The sequence below is a fragment of the Bos javanicus genome, chromosome 8, assembly GCF_032452875.1.
Source record: "Bos javanicus breed banteng chromosome 8, ARS-OSU_banteng_1.0, whole genome shotgun sequence".
In the NCBI taxonomy this organism is placed as follows: domain Eukaryota; kingdom Metazoa; phylum Chordata; class Mammalia; order Artiodactyla; family Bovidae; genus Bos; species Bos javanicus.
This window is the reverse complement of record NC_083875.1, coordinates 99,066,911-99,085,045: the sequence shown is the minus strand read 5'-3', so window position 1 is coordinate 99,085,045 and position 18,135 is coordinate 99,066,911. Positions and strand designations below refer to the sequence as shown.

The 18,135-nt window shown below is 41.5% G+C and overlaps 1 long non-coding RNA gene across 3 annotated transcripts; it reads right to left on the bottom strand.

The window, feature by feature from the left end:
* Positions 1-550: 550 nt before the first annotated feature.
* Positions 551-14,366, bottom strand: LOC133253130 (uncharacterized). Of its 3 annotated transcripts, XR_009738203.1 has the most exons (5): positions 14,093-14,365; positions 13,293-13,449; positions 12,680-12,811; positions 2,912-5,650; positions 551-1,638 (listed from the first exon to the last, which is right to left on the bottom strand). It is a non-coding gene; the product is annotated as an uncharacterized LOC133253130 (long non-coding RNA). The 3 variants fall into 3 exon arrangements; XR_009738202.1 differs by lacking the exon at positions 551-1,638 and having other exon boundaries at positions 1,665-5,650; positions 14,093-14,366; XR_009738204.1 differs by lacking the exons at positions 551-1,638; positions 13,293-13,449 and having other exon boundaries at positions 1,665-5,650; positions 14,093-14,364.
* Positions 14,367-18,135: the final 3,769 nt, after the last annotated feature.

The window sequence follows — 18,135 nt, the reverse complement described above, 5'->3', positions numbered from 1 at the left end:
TTCTTTCAGTCCTAAAACCAGCACCTTACTCTCCTACCACAAATTCCCTCTCCAATATTAAGTCCCTAGGTAGAATTTGAGAAACTTGATTTTTGTGTACTTGTTTTCCTTAGCTACTTTATTATCTATCTCTCAGCCTTTCTCTCTTAAGTCTCTGTTTAGGCATGTTTAATAGATAACATAGTAAGTAGTTTCATTTTTGAACTCTGGGTTTGCTAAGTACTTTATCAGGCTTCCCAGATGGCTGGCTCAGTGGCAGAAGAATCTGCCCGGCAAAAAGGAGATGACTGCAAACAGGAGACTCGAGTTTGATCCATGGGTTGGGAAGATCCCTTGGAGAAAGAAATGGCAACCCACTCCAATATTCTTGCCTGGAGAATCCCATGGACAGATGAACCTGGTGGGCTACAGTCCATGAGATCGCAAAGAGTTGGACATGACTTAGTGATGAAACAGCAACAAGGACTTTACCCACCTTCATTTAGTTCTAGAACAGATGTTTGTTAGTCTGTTGGGGCTGCTGTAACAAAAATACCATAGACTGGGTAGCTTAAACAGCAAACATTTATTTCTCACAGTTCTAGAGGCTGTGAAGTCCAAGATCAAAGTGCTAACAGATTTGGTGTCTGTTGAGAGCCTGTTTCCTGGATAGCCATCTTCTCGCTGTCTTCACATGGCAGAAGAGAGAGACAGGATGCAAGCTTTCTCGTGACTCTTATGAGGGCTCTAATGCCATTCACAAAGGCTCCATGCTCATGACCTCATCTAATACTAATCCCCTCCTAAAGGCTCCATCGCCTAACAGGTTCATATTGTGGGACAGTCTCAATACAGGAATTCTGGGGGGACATAAACATTCAGTCCATAACATATCTCTTTTGAGTATCCCTCCTTTTTATCTCTTTCTTGGTAGTCTACCTCACTACTGCCATCCAAACAAATCTAGTATTTTGGGTTCTACTAGATAAAAGTTACTTTTATATCTCTTTAGATATAGGCTATAGAAGATATAGATCTTCTGAATTCTGTCTCGAGTATTATCATACATTATTATTTCTACATTATGGAAAAGTATTTTTAAAAGGACACCAAAATTGGGTGACAGGCTGGTCTAACATTTCTAAGTTTTATTAAGCTTTTCAGATAAAATATACTGAATATCTGTCATGTTTTGAGTACTTAATATGGACTGGGCAATTCACAGATATTATTTAATTTAATCTGCAGGATATTTCTAGGAGATGGTTATTTTGTTCTCATTTTCATGTGAAAAAATCAAGTCTTAAAAGTAGGAAATGCCCAACTCCCAACCTCAAACAGCAAGTGGATTTAGACCACAGTTTCTTTCTACAAAGTTCCTATCCTTTCCTGCTTCTCACATCCCTTCTGCATCTTGAGAGAAGAAATAAAATCTATTTTGAATCAAATGAAAGGGCTGGGAGTGGACATCTCTGAGTATAATTTATTTTTGACTTAGACCTATGTAAATGTTTTAGTTTTAATACACAGAAAGTAAAGCTAATCCTAAAATTGAGAATGAATTGACACCAATTTGGTTATATACCCACATAAAGAAAATAATTATTTCAAGTGACTTTGGAACATGCTATTCTAGTTTATCTTCTTGGTGGGTATATTCTAAGGGAAAAAAAATTGCAAATAACTTGAAACTTCACTCAATTTTATTATTAGGTGTAATGCTTGTACTATAAAGTTTAAAATTACATTTATATATATATTAGGATAGAACAAATAACATTAATGTTACTAAGATCCAAAGTTTTCATTGTGAGAGAAATGAGATACAAAGTAAAAACCTGGTGTTAAATTTGAATTGTATGTATTCATATGAACTCATGGTTAATTTTTTTTCTTTTTCTGTTCATTGAAAGGACCTAAAAACAATGCTATCTCAGAAGCAATGTAAACTGAGAATCTATCCCTCATTCTTGAGAGATAGTTTTGCTGCCACTTCAGCAAAACCTCATCATCTGGGTGGGAAAGGACTGAGTGCCCTGGGCTAGGACTGTTTCAGGGAAGGAACTAATTCAGTGCTTAATTTAGCAGTCAGGGCTCTTAGAGCTGTTTGCCAGGAGGTCGGTCTCCCCATACATGGCCTTATTCGTCACTCTCACAGTATCTTTTGTAAAGACTGCATTGCTCACTAACGCTTTTATGTGAAAGTGGACGCTCGTGAGTGAATGTGGAGTTGTGTCTTGTGTCTGGCCTGGGAGGTAGGAAGCTGAACCTAAGAACAGAGGAAATCCTGAGAAGGCAAATCTCTGGGAATTAGCGAAAATTCCTGAAGAACTTCAGGTTTTCAAAGGCTATATAACTGGTAAGATTAAAGCTCAGGTGACCAAGGAGGTAACGGACAACGCAATTAGTGCTGTAAGAGGAATAAATAGAAAATAATGCTACAGTGTATCTATGATATGGAAAGATGGAAGGATCTAGAAGACCCAGGGAAGGCTGGAGGGAGCTATCAGGCTGGCTGCTGTGAAGAGGAACTGTGAGTTCACCTTCCTCGTTAAGGGTCCTCTCCCACCCTCAAGAACACTGTCGCTATTCCATGGCTCCTCAGCTGTCTGAGGTTGAGGTGCACTTCAGATAAACTCTGCTTTCAAATGCATCTCAGTGAGTCTTGGGGTTCTAGTTCCGTTTCATACTTTCTGTATAGCATGGGATCCATTTTTCCATTCCTCTACCGTTTAGAGAAATAAAGTTTACTAACATATAGGAAAACAGACACATTAATTTGACAAAGGAATCCTAGGGCCAGCTACCAGCAGAGATTAACCTTTTTCTCCTTTTCCAAATCAATTATGTTGGGACAGAGAGACACCTAAGATGGAGACTCTCGGGGAAGATTAGAGTATGGGGAACAGGGGAGGGCTTGAAGCTCACAGACCTTCTGGGGGTTGGCAGAGGGATCCATGGTAGCATCCTGATTACAGTGAGTCACTGGCTGTGGACTGGACTATTGAGTTCAGGATTCCTGTAGGAGGACAGGGTCCTTCAACTTTGGTTCACCTGTTTTGTTCCATCTGAGGCGTCTCTGGGCCAGGGCTTCCCTTTGTGTTAGGGCTGCTACGGAGAGCAATCCTCTGAGCCTTTTGAAAGCCTTGAATCAGAGGCTGAGCCTCTGTGAGCAGGGGCAAGTCCCATGTGAAGGAATATACATGCACCTGCAGTTCTGGAAATTAGTGCCCTTCATCTGCAAAGGACAAGGACTGAAAAAAAATCAATTGAACATGACATACAGAAAACCCTTCATGAAATTTTCAAAGGAAAACTAGAAAATATTTTTATCCACTTTAACTAGCAGAGATGGATCACAGAGCTTTAGTAACTTAATATGGAAAATCAGATTATCCATGAATAAATGAATGTATGTCTATGGCTTGCCTAGGGAGAAGAAAGTGAAAATTCAGTCCTAGTCACTCCTCTAGCCTCTCAACTTTAGTGCAGAGTCAAAGAGGAACAAAGGTGTAGCGTTAAAAGGTAAGGTTTTGTCTAGTCAACTCTGGGCTACCTAGAGGTGTTACTCTCACCTTCCCATGAAGGCCCAGGTCCACAATCTCTGAGCATGTCAGTTCCTAGATCAAGTCTCTATTAGGAAGCAGAGTGAAAGAATGATGGAGCTGGACCATGAGTCTTGCCCACTGGTGGTGGTGTGAGATACACTGGAACCTCTATTGATTTAGGAGGCAGAGCTCCTTGATCCTGATTTTGGACAAGCTATTTAACTTCCCCAAAATTCAAGTTCCTCCTCAGAGGTAATTCCTGGCCTCCATACCTCACAGGGTTGTTGTGAGGATCACATGAGATAATGTCTGTGAAAGCCCTTACTATTATTGTCATGGACAATTTTACTAAATTTGGTGTTTTCAAAGTCTTAGTCTCCGAAACGTCTCTGCCACAAAGGATCATTCCACTCAGCCTCCTAAAATAACACTTTGTTCTTCTCTTCACCACAAGTAACCCAGGTTTTTGGATTCTCAGACTAGAGAGGCTGACTGAAAAGAATCTACTGAAGCACAGAATAAGGTTTCCTGGTGAACAGATTAGTCTCCCCTTTTTCCTGTATCCCTCTCCCTAGGATGACTCCTGCAGTCCAGAGCTCAGTGAAGCCTGGGGTTGATATTGGAGGGGAAACCTACAGAGAAGGGAATGTAAAAGAAAGCCTTGGTGTGAGGAATCAGACAAGCAGTGTGAAGTCTTGGATGTGGGGGAATGGAGTGTGTTTCTGGCTCGGTGAGGCCCCCATCCCAGCTTTCTAGATTTTAGCTTGTCGTCTGCAGCCACTTGGACAAGCTGTCTGCTACAGGCAGTTTGTGACAACCATTTTTATCAAGATCCCCACTGTGAGTAGGGAGGCGAGGCCAAGGAAGCTGACATTCTACTGTTTTGGGAGCCTATGGGAGATGATGCGGCCTCAGAGTCCTGGGCTTCCCATCATTCCTCTGAGCAAGGTCAGCTCAGTCTCTACCTTCAGCCTCTCAGTGAGCCTCAGAAAACCTGCAACCAGGCCCTCTCTCAGCCCGTGTACCTCTGGTTTCTACCTTCTGACTGGATTCCACAGAGGCCCAAGTTCCAGACCATTTACAGACTCGATGGCACTAGCTCCTACTTCTATGGGGCCTCGCCAGAGGCATAGTTACCTCTCTTTTTCATTTTTGACTGAGTACCCTATGGGGCCCATCTTTCCCCACGGAACTCTTCACTGTCTCATTTCCTCTTACTGTCTTCTCTGTTTTCTTTTTTTCCCTCTTTTGCTGCACTGTGTGGTTTGCGGCTCTTAGTTCCCCAAACACAGGTTGAATCCCAGCCCTTGGCAGTGAAAGTGTGGCGTCCCAACCACTCAACCGTCAACGAATTCCTTGTTTTATGTTTTCTCAAAGTACCCCCTTATCATGCCTTTCATCCTCCATCACTGACTTTTGTGAAAATTTGCTTGGAATAGCTAAATTTTCACAAAAGTTTTTGGGAGAATTGTTTTATTTAGGGCTGAAACCTTGCTTTCTATGTATGACATAACAGGGGGTTTTAAAATTCTGGTTGTTTGGCCTCTTACTTTTCATCCCCTGCCCACCTCCTGGTTGAGTCTTACCCACCAAGGAAGGAAATGAGTGGATTAATTCCAAGAAATTGATAGCAAAGGAAGCTGGGTGGCACCTGAAGAAAATTGAGTACAAACCCAGTAGACAGGGTAATTGCGTACTGTTGCCAAACCATGAGCAAACTGCAGCCCAGCACTGGATTCACACCAAGGAGTGAGCAATTGGGGAAAAAAACAAAGAGAACAGTATTAAGGATAAAGACCTTCAAAGTATCATAGTTCATAGATAAGAAGTGTCAACAATTTAAACCTTAACTTGGCAGAGAGGAAAGCTCAAAGAAAAAGAGCAAAAGGCAATTTGCGGCTCTGGTGATCTTGTCTGGTGGGTCTCTGGGAGGCGACACTTCCTGCAGTTATCTGCTTTGGGATTATTCCTCCGATTCCTCTGAGGTTTTAGGACAGACTTTCAAGTACTTTGTATCATGTGTCTGTTGACTTGGAATTACTTTTGTGTTAGTTGTTAACAGTACCTGGTAAGCTCCTCACTGAAGTTCAACCACAGTTTTCCTCTGATATCTGATCTAGTAACTTAAAAAAAAAAAAAGAAATTTGTGTTATTATTCAAGAGAATGACAGGAGGACAGAGAGTTATCAGGATACTTTGGTAAATCAAAAGGAAACTCTTATATAGGCACAAAATAACTTGCTCATTTTATGGAAAGAAAACCCTACTATTACTCTTCGTGTGTATATTACAATTTGCGATCAAAGATTTATAAGCCTTTTTGTGAATAAATCTATTAACATGGAATATAACCTTGAATTTTCGTTTTTGTCATTTATAGAATTAAAGCATATTAAATGCTTCGTATGTATATTTAGACATACGTAAATATATAATACACATACAATTTCAGTTTTTAAGATATTCTTTATCTCAGCACATTAAAACAAGTGTGTATATTACACTGAATTATCATTTAATAAATAATTCCTTAATAAACCATTGTCATAAACATATTCTCATTTTCTAGAATTATTATACTAAATACAGTTTTTATAATTTTATTGATTACTGCCTTTAGCCAAAGTAACCAATTTTTGTTTTCTTCAGACACAGGGAAAACTAAACTGCTAGACTAAATTTTTATGGGCACACATTTGAGATTACCTTTTACATTTTCAGAAGACAGAACGAACACATCAACCAAACGCACTTACACACCCTATTAATCTATAGCCCTATATAACACATATGAATATGGATAAATTAAGACCACATGTATATGGGTTTTTTTTTAGCTTTAGAAACTATTCAGCTATTCAAATATTATATATCAAGTAACTCAACATTTTCTAAAGTCTTAACTTTTTAATTATTTGGAAGTTACAATTTTAGCTAAAAAATTAAGTCTTCATGATTTGTAGTATTTTAAGAATTTTATAAAATCGAAACCATTTATAAGACATCTATGATTTCACTTAAAAACAATTTTATATTTTATAATCTTAAAATGTTTCAACAATGATTCTTTGCTTGTCCCATAAAAACAATACATAAAATTTAAAAACTTTAAGTCTTAAAGTTTTAATACTAGTTATATATACTACAATATTGTCTTAGCATTAATTTTATATAACAAACCCAGAGCAATATAGATATAGGATTGTCTTTAATCAATATGATTGAAAGTGAAAGGTCATTCAGTCCTGTCCGACTCTTTGTGACCCCATGGACTATACATTCCATGGAATTCTCCAGGCTAGAATACTGGAGTGGGTTCAGTTCAGTTCAGTCGCTCAGTTGTGTCTGACTCTTTGCAACCCCATGAATTGCAGCATGCCAGGCCTCCCTGTCCATCACCAACACCCAGAGTTCACTCAAACTCATGTCCATCGAGTCCGTGATGCCATCCAACCATCTCATCCTCTGTTGTCCCCTTCTCCTCTTGCCCCCAATCCCTCCCAGCATCAGAGTCTTTTCCAATGAGTTAACTCTTCGCATGAGGTGGCCAAAGTACTGGAGTTTCAGCTTTAGCATCATTCCTTCCAAAGAAATCCCAGGGCTGATCTCCTTCAGAATGGACTGGTTGGATCTCCTTGCAGTCCAAGGGACTCTCAAGAGTCTTCTCCAATACCACAGTTAAAAAGCATCAATTCTTCGGCTCTCAGCCTTCTTCACAGTCTGACTCTCACACCACCTTTATGGCAGAAAGTAAAGAGGAACTAAAAAGCCTCTTGATGAAAGTGAAAGAGGAGAGTGAAAAAGTTGGCTTAAAGCTCAACATCTAGAAAACTAAGATATGGCATCTGGTCCCATCATTTCATGGAAAATAGATGGGGAAACAGTGGAAACAGTGTCAGACTTTATTTTTTGGGGCTCCAAAATCACTGCAGATGGTGATTGCAGCCATGAAATTAAAAGACGCTTACTCCTTGGAAGGAAAGTTATGACCAACCTAGATAGCATATTCAAAAGCAGAGACATTACTTTGCCAACAAAGGTCCGTCTAGTCAAGGCTATGGTTTTTCCAGTAGCCATGTATGGATGTAGTCTTTCCCTTCTCCAGGGGATCTTCCCAACCAAGGGATTGAGCCCAAGTCTCCCACATTGCAGGTGGATTCCTTATCAGCTGAGCCACAAGGGAAGCCCAAGAATATTTGAGTGGGTAACCTATCTCTTCTCCAGTGGATCTTCCTGACCCAGGAATCAAACCAGGGTCTCCTGCATTGCAGGCAGATTCTTTACCAACTGAGCTATCAGGGAAGCACAATCAATATGATTAACTCATTTCAATTTGTCCCAATTGATTTATCAGAAATATTACAGGATATTTTTAAAATGTACTTTATAAATTTTGTATTCATGAGACAAAATTTAAATAGCCTTAAAATCTAAAAATAAGCTCTTAAATTGAAGGAGATCATTCCTTATAGCTATAGGAATTAAGTCCATTCTTTAAATACATTTGTCTATATTATATAATGCAAGACAAATTACCGACATTTTTCTTGCTTCTTAGACAATTATTATTAGTATGCAAAATAGTGACAATGTTTTTTTTTTTTTTCTGAGCAATTAATCTTTAAAATTGTCCCCAGTGAGGTGAAAAGAGGAGGATAGAACACTAACAAAAAAAAGTGAGAGAGAGGGTAGCTTTAGACAAATATGAAATTATCACTAAGAGGTTATCTTTCTGTAAGGAGGAGGAGAAAGTTTAGAGGCAGGAAAACCTTTTTCATATATATAAAGACACAAAAAATAAAGTCATTATAGCTGCTTTAAACAGTTACTCAAGTCCTTGACAGTGTTATCAAGCCATATAATAAAAAACTAGTGCTTATTAATCCCTAAAGAATGGAAATAGAGAGGAAATCTCTACATTAATCACAGTGATCTCTCTTAGACCAGTTATACAATCTCATGAGAGTTTCTTTTCCCTTTATGCCTCAAGCATTTCTCAAATGAACATTCTTGTTCATGTCAAAGATCCCCCAGTGGTCACATAATTTTAATTTATTCTCAGTGAATTATGCCAGGAAGTAGCACAAGCTTGTTAGCAGACAAGCCCATGAGAGATTGCTTGACTGTTGATCAAAGGTAAAACATCACTTGTGCTGAGTCCTCAACCCTAAGGTTAAGCTGCCTCTCCTTGCTGACCTGAATAATCAGCAGTTACCTGGCTCTCAGGAAGTGTGGACAGCTCTTTCCTAAAACCAAGTTCTCATACCCAGAGAAGACAGGAAATTTCTCATAGACAAATAGAAGACAGTAGATAAATTTCTAGACTTCCTGGAATGTGAAGTCAAGTGGACCTTAGGGAAGCATCACTATGAACAAAGCTAGTGGAGGCACTGAAATTCCAGTTGAGCTCTTTCAAATCCTAAAAGATGATGCTGTGGAAGTGCTGCACTCAATATGCCAGCAAATTTGGAAAACTCAGCAGTGGCCACAGGACTGGAAAAGGTCAGTTTTCATCCCAATCCCAAAGAAAGGCAAGGCCAAAGAATGTTCAAACTACCACACAATTGCACTCATCTCACATGCTAGCAAAGTAATGCTCAAAATTCTCCAAGCTAGGCTTCAACAGTACTTGAACCATGAACTTCCAGATGTTCAAGCTGGATTTGAACATCCAGCTCAGAGGAACCAGAGTTCAAATTGCTAACATCCGTTGGATCATCAAAAAAGCAATAGAGTTCCAGAAAAACATCTACTTCTGCTTTATTGACTATGCCAAAGCCTTTGACTTTGTGGATCACAACAAGTTGTGGAAAATTCTTAAAGAGATAGGAATACCAGACCATCTGACCTGCCTCTTGAGAAATCTGTATGCAGGTCAGGAAGTAATAGTTAGAACCAGACATGGGAACAACTGACTGGTTCCAAATCGGGAAAGGAGTATGTCAAGGCTGCATATCGTCACCCTGCTTATTTAACTTACATGCAGAGAACATCATGCTAAATACTGGGCTGGATGAAGCATAAGCTGGAATCAAGATTTCTGGGAGAAATATCAATAACCTCAGATATGCAGATGACACCACTCTTATGGCAGAAAGCAAAGAGGAACTGAAGAGCCTCTTGATGAAAGTGAAAGAGGAGAGTGAAAAACTGGACTTAAAACTCAACATTCAAAAAACTAAGATTATGGCATCTGGTCCCAACACTTCATGGTGAATAGATGAGGAAACAATGGAGACAGAGACTATTTTCTTTGGCTCCAACATCACTGCAGATGGTGACTGCAGCCATGAAATTAAAAGATGCTTGCCCCTTGGAAGAAAAGCTATGACCAACTCAGACAGCATATTAGAAAGCAGAGCCATTACTTTGCCAACAAAGGTCAAAGCTATGGTTTTTCCAGTGGTCATGTATGGATGTGCGAGTTGGCCTATAAAGAAAGCTGAGAGCCAAAGAATTGATGCTTTTGAACTGTGGTGTTGGAGAAGATTCTTGAGAGTCTCTTGGACTGCAAGAAGATCCAACCAGTCAATTCTAAAAGAAATCGGTCCTGAGTATTCATTGGAAGGACTGATGCTAAAGCTGAAACTCCAGTAGTTTGGCCACCTGATGCGAAGAGCTGACTCATTGGAAAAGACCCTGATGCTGGGAAAGATTGAAGGTGGGAGGGGAAGGGGATGACAGAGGATGAGATGGTTGGATGGCATCACCGACTCCATGGACAGGAGTTTGAGCAAAGTCCGGGAGTTGGTGATGGACAGGGAAGCCTGGTGTGCTGCAGTCCATGGAGTCACAAAGAGTCGGACATGATTGCGTTACTGAATTGAGATAAACACTAGTCAGGACAGGGTGTTAAAAACCCAATTTCACCAGGAGACACTAGTTTGATAGGAAACCAAAAAATTCCAGGGGGCATATAAACTGATATTGAAGGATCAAAGGGACAACCAGAATCTAAATTCAGTGTAAAGCCACACAATCAAGGACAGACAAACCTTGAATGTCTTGAGACTTGAGAAGTCTCAGATGTACACATTATTACTGTCATGGAGGCCAATCCTTTGTAGGGAGGGATCCGAGCAAATATTCAGAGACCCTCCAAATTTCCTAATCAGGACACCTGGAGCAATGTGGTAGTCTGACAAAATCAGGGTTATTGGCTCATTGCAATGGAGGTCACACATTGGAGGAACCATGGGGTGTGTCACCAAGAATGGGAAAAAGTTATATGATTTGGGGAAGGGTGGCATAAAGTGAAATTTATATGAAATAGTATTTTGATATGCTAAAGCAAAGCAGGGCTTTGTGTAAAGTGGCAACATCATGTCTGAATGGCAAAGTGGACAGTAGGTCTCTTTTCCTTAGACACTACAAATTAAGATAGATATATAATGTTATATCCCAAACACCCTTATGTGAATCTGGGTTGAAAATCAAGGCAGGTGCTGTGTGTCAGTGTGAATTAGATCCTTCAGGAAAGGATGCTTTGCTCTTACTGAAATGATTTCAAAAGCAAAGTTTCCAATGAACTACGATTTTAGAAAACAAGGTTTCTCAGTTACAAAGTAATAGTTCTGCTACCGAGTGTCATTAGGACACTTTATAGCTGGCCTGTTTCCTTGGGAGAAACAGAATTTTTTGCTAATTTTACAGCTGGCTTTATCTGCCATCTGTGTCTGTTTTCCCAGCTTGATGACTGGCATGGCAGATTTTCACTTTTTTCAGGTCAAACTAATTTTCACTTTTTCAGCATGTAACCCAGTCTCTTGTAATAGTGGCTTGTGGAACTTGCCGGAAAGAAGCTGTGGTGGCATGAGACCTTTTCTGGAAGTGATTGATCTCTTTCCTTCTTTCATGTTTCTCACTTCCTAGCATGCACTACATAATTGTAGGGCCCCAGTGTAGCCTGGGATTGCTCCTGAAGGAGGAACCAATAGAGAATGGAATGAGAAAGCAAGTCTTGGGGTGAGGTACAAAGGAGTATAATGAAGTCTCAGATGTGAGGAAATGGGAAGGGGATGGGTAGCCTGCTTCAGGTACCCTTATTCTTGCCAGACCCTCTTGTTCTGACTCTGCTCCTGGCTGCAGCTCATAGTCTTTTGCAGTTTTGGTAACTTCTGGGTCAAGTTGTGTGCAGGGAGGGTTGGGAAAGCATCACTGTGGTGTCTGACCTGCTTAGGGGAATCCTGGGAAAGATGCTCCTCCCTGTGTGTCCCCTTCTGTTCCAATAGATACTCTACTTGAGCTTTCTTAAACTCTGGCCTCCACCCTTTCACCAGTATTTTCAGATCAATTACCACCCACCCTATGTCACTTCCCTTCTGGCATATTTATCAGCCTTTCTTCCCAGGACCCTGCAGAGTCTCATCTTCCCATTACTCCCAACCTTGTATCTGACTCTGCTCCTGCACAATCTGTTTTCTTCTCATTGTGCCCTGCTCTTCACAATTGGTCCCATTCCTTCATCATTCCTTTCACTGGCCTCCTCTCTGCCACCAGAGGCTCTGTCATCAGCTCCCACTCACCTTTTTTCTCACTTCCATTATGGCCTTCTCCCCCTGTTCAGTAGTCCTCCTTGCCTCGATCTCTCCTAGTATTTCATTTATCCTTATTCTGCCCCCTTACCAGCTTTCTCATCTTTTCCACCAAGGTCCTCTCTGCCTCCATTCTGCCCTCCCAGATCCCCGTATTAAATCTTAACCCTGCAGATAGATCCCTTTCTGCCTCCAGAGCTACAATCTTAAGGGACCATCTTTCACCCCCATCATTTATCTTTTCTTCTTTGCCCTAGAACACCTCAGACACTAGACCTTCTTCTCTAATCAGATCCCTCCTCTTGCAAGAGATCTTACCCTTTTTTCAGAATCTCAATCTCCCATCTTTCACAACATCCCATGAACTCCACGAATCCCACTGATTCACTTGCCTTGTCACCCCACCATCACGTACAGTCTCTACCCACCATTGCCAGATTCTAATACTCTCACTTTGGCTTGATTTAAATCCTACTGAACACTGTCCCAGAGAGCTCATCTTCTGAAAATCTCCTTTGTCTGACTTCTCTTGCAAAACACTTATGCACTGACTGCTCAAAACTGTGTCCATTTCAACCTTCTCCCTGGGGCTGCTGTTAAGGGCTTGCTTTTCCCTACCTTCTCACACTGATTTCCAGCAGGAGGAGTTTTTTCCTTTCAGCCATCGGGTCCTGTCTCTGAAGAGAGCCTGTGACCAGACATGTGGAAGCAAGCAGCCACTCTTTCCTTAGCTATGCTGTCCAGAAGTTCCTAGGGATGTATCACAAAGAGTGTAGATTTCCAGATTTGTGAGAACAAAGAAGGGATCATTCTAAAACAAACGAGGGCATACTACCAACTCAATTCTTCTGCAACTTTTTAGTATCACTTGCTGTTGAGCACTACTCCACAGCCCTTCAACCCTTCTAGAGATGTGAAGGCCCACTAGAGTAACTGCATAGTCCATAGGAGTCTCCAAATTCCAAAATCTTGGGAACTTCTGCAGCAGAAATGTAGCTAGCTCTTCAGAGGTCCCCCTCTTTACACAGCGAGTCCCTGCTGGAGACCCTTCTATTCTTTGATAGCAGTCCCTCACCAGCCTCTTTCTGTGCTTATTCAATTGCTAATGTCCTCCTCTCCCAGTTCAAAAGCAGTTAACTGATCTTTTACTCTTCCTCAGCCCCAGACCTTGCCCTCACATTAAATCCTAGCCCCAGTCCTTGGGGGAAAGTTCTAGAGGGAAGGAGCTCACCAAAGAAGGATGGTATAAGTTTAGTTTCCACTTTAGGAATATGACAATGGAGATGAATTTATGTAGCCTTTCAAAGATTATAGTACAGAGAGATAGTCAAGGCCAAGGAATTCCCAAGCTCTGGAGCAGCCTAGGTCTCAGTGCAAGCCCTGGGTTCCTAAGTTTCAGGCCCCAAGGAAAAGCAAAAAAAAAAAAAAAGAATTTAGCTCCAAAGGATGAGAGGAACTTAAGGAGAACCAAAGATTAAATGCATCAAGGAGAGGAGGCAGGAATAGGGATCTTCCAAGCCAGGCACCCTCCCAGATTTAGCTGACACCCTAGTGAACAAAACCCCTGATTTTTGCCCCAGATGTAATAGACTTCAACAAAAAGTCACTTGGAAAAAATGGATGAATTGTTTCAGTGGCTTTGTCCCAGGACATGAGGCTAAGGGCAAGAAGGTCACTTGAGAAAAACTACAACTGTGCACTGTCCAAATCCAGTTGAAACCAGAGGGGTCTTTGGGTAAAATTAGTCTAGTCCTTGTTCCAAACATTGGGGACACACGAATAAGAAAAACAAAAGCTCCCTCCCCTTGTGGGGCTTACAGTGTTCGTCCTCCAGTCAGCTTCTTTTCAATCTACTCAAAAAACGGTATCAAACCTCTTTCATTTTTCTCAAGCTCCTGCCCTTCCCACACCCTCAACAGATTGGCTGTTTGGCCCACTTCTGAAAGGAACCATAAAGCCTCCGGATGGGAACTTTTCATCCCCAAATCTTCAATAACGGTTGCATCCCACCCTGCCTTCCTTTTTCCTTACTGCTCTGTAAAGCCGGGTCTTTCTGGGAGGCCTTCCTTGACCCTCCCAAGACGGGATTAGCAACCTCACGTTCTCCATCACAACTCTCTTTGTTATCTTGGGCTACTATCTAGGTCCCCTAAGTAGCAGGACCTTCTCTATCTTCCTCACTACTGGCCTGGAGTACCGCAGGTAGCTAACGGTCAGTTAGTAACCGTTTAGAGGAATTAACCCGCAAGCGTTTGGCGGAACCTCCGGGCTAAAGGCTCTTCCCAGGATGCTTTGCGCCCGCCCCCACATCCAGCTGGGACTGACCCTTGCTGTCGGGGCCACGTCCAGGGCAGGGGTCAAGGCCTGGGGGCGGGGCCTGCATTGCTGCAGATCCAGCTTTTGTAGGTAGCGACTGCCTCTCAGGATCCTAGGTCTCAAAGCCAGAGCTCGGTATTCTGCTCACAAAAGAGACTGTGACAGGGCTTTCTGGCAGTCTGAGAGACTTTTCCACCTCCCCTCCTGCGGCGCTCCACCAAGTATCGCTTCACCTCAGTCTGTTGGGGCCTTGGTTCAGGCTAAGGCCTACCAAGGCTTTGAAGGGCCCCAGAGGCCCTGAGCACGGGACCCACCCTCTCTGCCTGAACTTCAGCATCTTCATCGCCATCACTGTAATGCTGACTGCAGTCTAGTGAGCGCTAGGTGAGTCCTTGGGTTTCTGGCCCAGATGTCAACCCGCCCACAGGCCTGGCACAGGACGCTACACTGACTTAGTGAGGTGGCAAGGGGAATGGAAGGAACCGTGAGCCTTTGTTGAGCACCAGGGCCCAAGGCTGGTGTAAAAGCTCTGCTGTGGTTGCTACCTGTCCCAGCAGGACCAGTATCCACACCGTGTGGGGTGTCGGCAGCCCTCTGGGACTTGTTTTATGAGGAGCTGCCGGCAGGGCCCTGGTGCCCCCAGCCAGGCCAGGAGGAGGGGCTGGTGAGGCCCCGAGGGGAAAGGCTCGTGACGGGAAAGGGCAGCTTGACAGTGGAGAGGAGACTACACCTGAGGACCCTCTGCACAGGGAGGCGGGCTTCGCCCCTGAGGCTTCCGGCCGCCGCTGTGGGCCGAGGGCACGATTCCGCGGGCACTCTGGCGTGATGGTGGTCGACACTAGAGATGTAAGGAAATACCATGGTTCTTCTTTTTGGGGACAGGTTGCTTCCTCTTGGCATAAATATTATATAGTGAATTTGCAAGATACAGAATAGTATTGGTGGATGGCAGGACGCCGTGGGCTCCTAAACTCAAAACACCTGATACTAACATTTTGATGTATTTTTTCCTAGTTTCGCTGTGCCTGTTTTCAGTGTTTAAATTATATATATACACACACACACACACACAAATATTTTTTAAAAGGTAAGAAGACATTTAACGTTTTATCATAACCAATCTCTATACATTATTGTACACCTTCCTAAAGATTATTTTTAAGGTTTTCCATATGAACTATTCTGTTTTTCTCTGATAGGTAGGTTTGTTCTAAGTTTTTGGTATTATAAGACGTCACTTAACAGGTTTGTGTATGGTTGCACTTGCTTAGAACTGCCTTATTCCAAAATCATAAAGCTTTTCTTGAACTTCAGATTATTTTCTCATCCAGGGTTCTGCCCTTGAGACACTTCTCTTTCTGTAGTCTCTTAGGCAAGGTATCTACCTATGCAATAAGTTGTTTCACTGCTGACTTCTCCCATTTGCTTCACGTTTATGTATCCAAATACTCGCTAAACATTACCAACTTTGACCTCCCATAGGCATCCCATACCTAAAATCTGTAAATGTAGACCATGGTCTTCCTCTGCCACCTACTGCCCTTGCTCAAGTAGTCCCAGGGTCAACTAGAGCCTGGTTCCCAAGGCTGACCTGTAACTAACTTTCTGTCCTTCTCCTCCTCCATCCTTCCTGTAATTCCTCAAATACCAAGTTCTGCTGAGTCTGCTGGTTACCTATTTCTCAAATTTTAGTCTCCTCTTCATGCTTACTACTGTCTTGGTAGTTCAGACTCTCATGGTCTCTCACCAAACTATGCAGTGGCTTCTTAACTTACCTGATTTTAATCCAGTACTTGCTGATCTCTACTTCTTTAACTTCTGCTACTCTCAAGTCTGTTTTTCTACTCCAGTAAAAATGCCTGTTTTGTTCAGTGCTTCCATGTCCTTACTCATTTTTAATTGAAGTATAGTTGATTTGTGCTATTGTGTTAGTTTCAGGAGTACAGCAGAATGATTCAGATTTAGAATATGTATGTGTATATATATATACATATTATACACACATTCTTTTTCAGATTCTTTCCTACTATATAGGTTATTACAAGATATGGACTATGGTTCCCTGTGCTATACAGTAGGTCCTTGTTGTTTACCTAATTTATGAATAGTAGTGTGTATCTGTTAATCCCAAACTCTGAATTTATCCTCCCCACCTTTCCCCTTTGGTAACCATAAGTTTGTTTTCTACATGAGTCTATTTTTGTTTCGTAAATAAGTTCATTTGTATCATTTTCTTTTTAGAGTCCACATATAAGTGATACATATTTGTCTTTGTCTGATTTCACTTAGTGTGATAATCTCTAGGTCCATCCATGTTGCTTCAAGTGACATTATTTCATTCTTTTTTATGACTGAATCTTCCCTGGTAGCACAGACGGTAAAGCGTCTGCCTACAATGCAGGGAGACCCAGGTTCGATCCCTGGGTCGGGAAGATCCCCTGGAGAAGGAAATGGCACCCCACTCCAGTACTCTTGCCTGGAAAATCCCATGGACTGAGGAGCCTGGTAGGCTACAGTTCATGGGGTCGCAAAGAGTTGGACACTACTGAGCAATTTCACTTCACTTCACTTCAATATCCCATTACACACACACGCACACACACATATCTTCTTTGTCCATTCATTTGTTGATGGACATTTAGGCTGCTTCTGTGGTAAAAGTGCTGCTATGAAAATTGGGGTGCATGTATCTTTTTGAGTTAGAGTTTTCTCTGGATATATGCCCAGGAGTGGGATTACTGGATCACATGGTAACTTTAGGGCTGTCTAGGTGGCTCAGTGATAAAGGATCCACCCGCCAATGCAGGAGATATGGGTTTGATCCCTGGATCAGAAAGAAACCTTGGAGAATGAAATGGCAATACACTTCTATATTCTTGCCTGGGAAATTCCACAGACAGAGGAGCCTGGTGGGCTGTAGTTTGAGTTGGATACAACTTAGCGACTAAACACCAACAATGGTAACTTTATTTTTAGGTGTCCAAGGAACCTCCTTATTGTTTTTTTTATAGTGGCTGCACTGGTTTACCTTCCTGCCAACAGTGAAGGAAGGTTCCTTTTTCTTACTCATTATGATTTCTTTACCTGGAGTTCCTTAGGCAGATAACTAGAGTTCTCACGGTCTGCTACAGTAGGTCAGGGCTGTGTTTTTTCCCCCCAGGGAATTTATCCATTTCATCCATGTTGGTGAATTTATTGGCATAGTTCATAATATTATTCTTATAATGTTAGTAGATCTGATGATGTCCCCTTTCATTCTTGGTCTTGGTAATTTGTGCCTTCATTTTCTTGATAGGCTGAGTAGAGGTTTATCAATTGTCTTTTTTTAAAAAAAGAAACAGCTTTTGGTTTCATTAATTTTATTTTTCTCTTTTTTATTTCATGGATTTTGGCTCATATTGTTATGTTTTTCTGTTTGCTTTGAGTTTATATTGACTCTTTCTAGTTTGTTAAGGTGAATTCTTGTTAGAACATTGATTTGAGACCATTTTTCTCTTCTTAATATACATTTTTTTTTTGAAGTTAACATAACCTCAAGATTTTACTTCCTTTATAATAAAACAAAAGGTGAAACCCAGAACTGGATGATTTGGACTTTTCTGTTATTATCTCTTCCCAGTTCATAATACTGCATCTATTAATAGCTACAACTTTTGATGCGTCTTCATTTTCTATTCAAATTATTTTATAATTTCTCATTTGACTTTCTTTGAGTTATTCAGAAGTGTGGGAGATTTTCCAAATATCTTTCTGTTCTT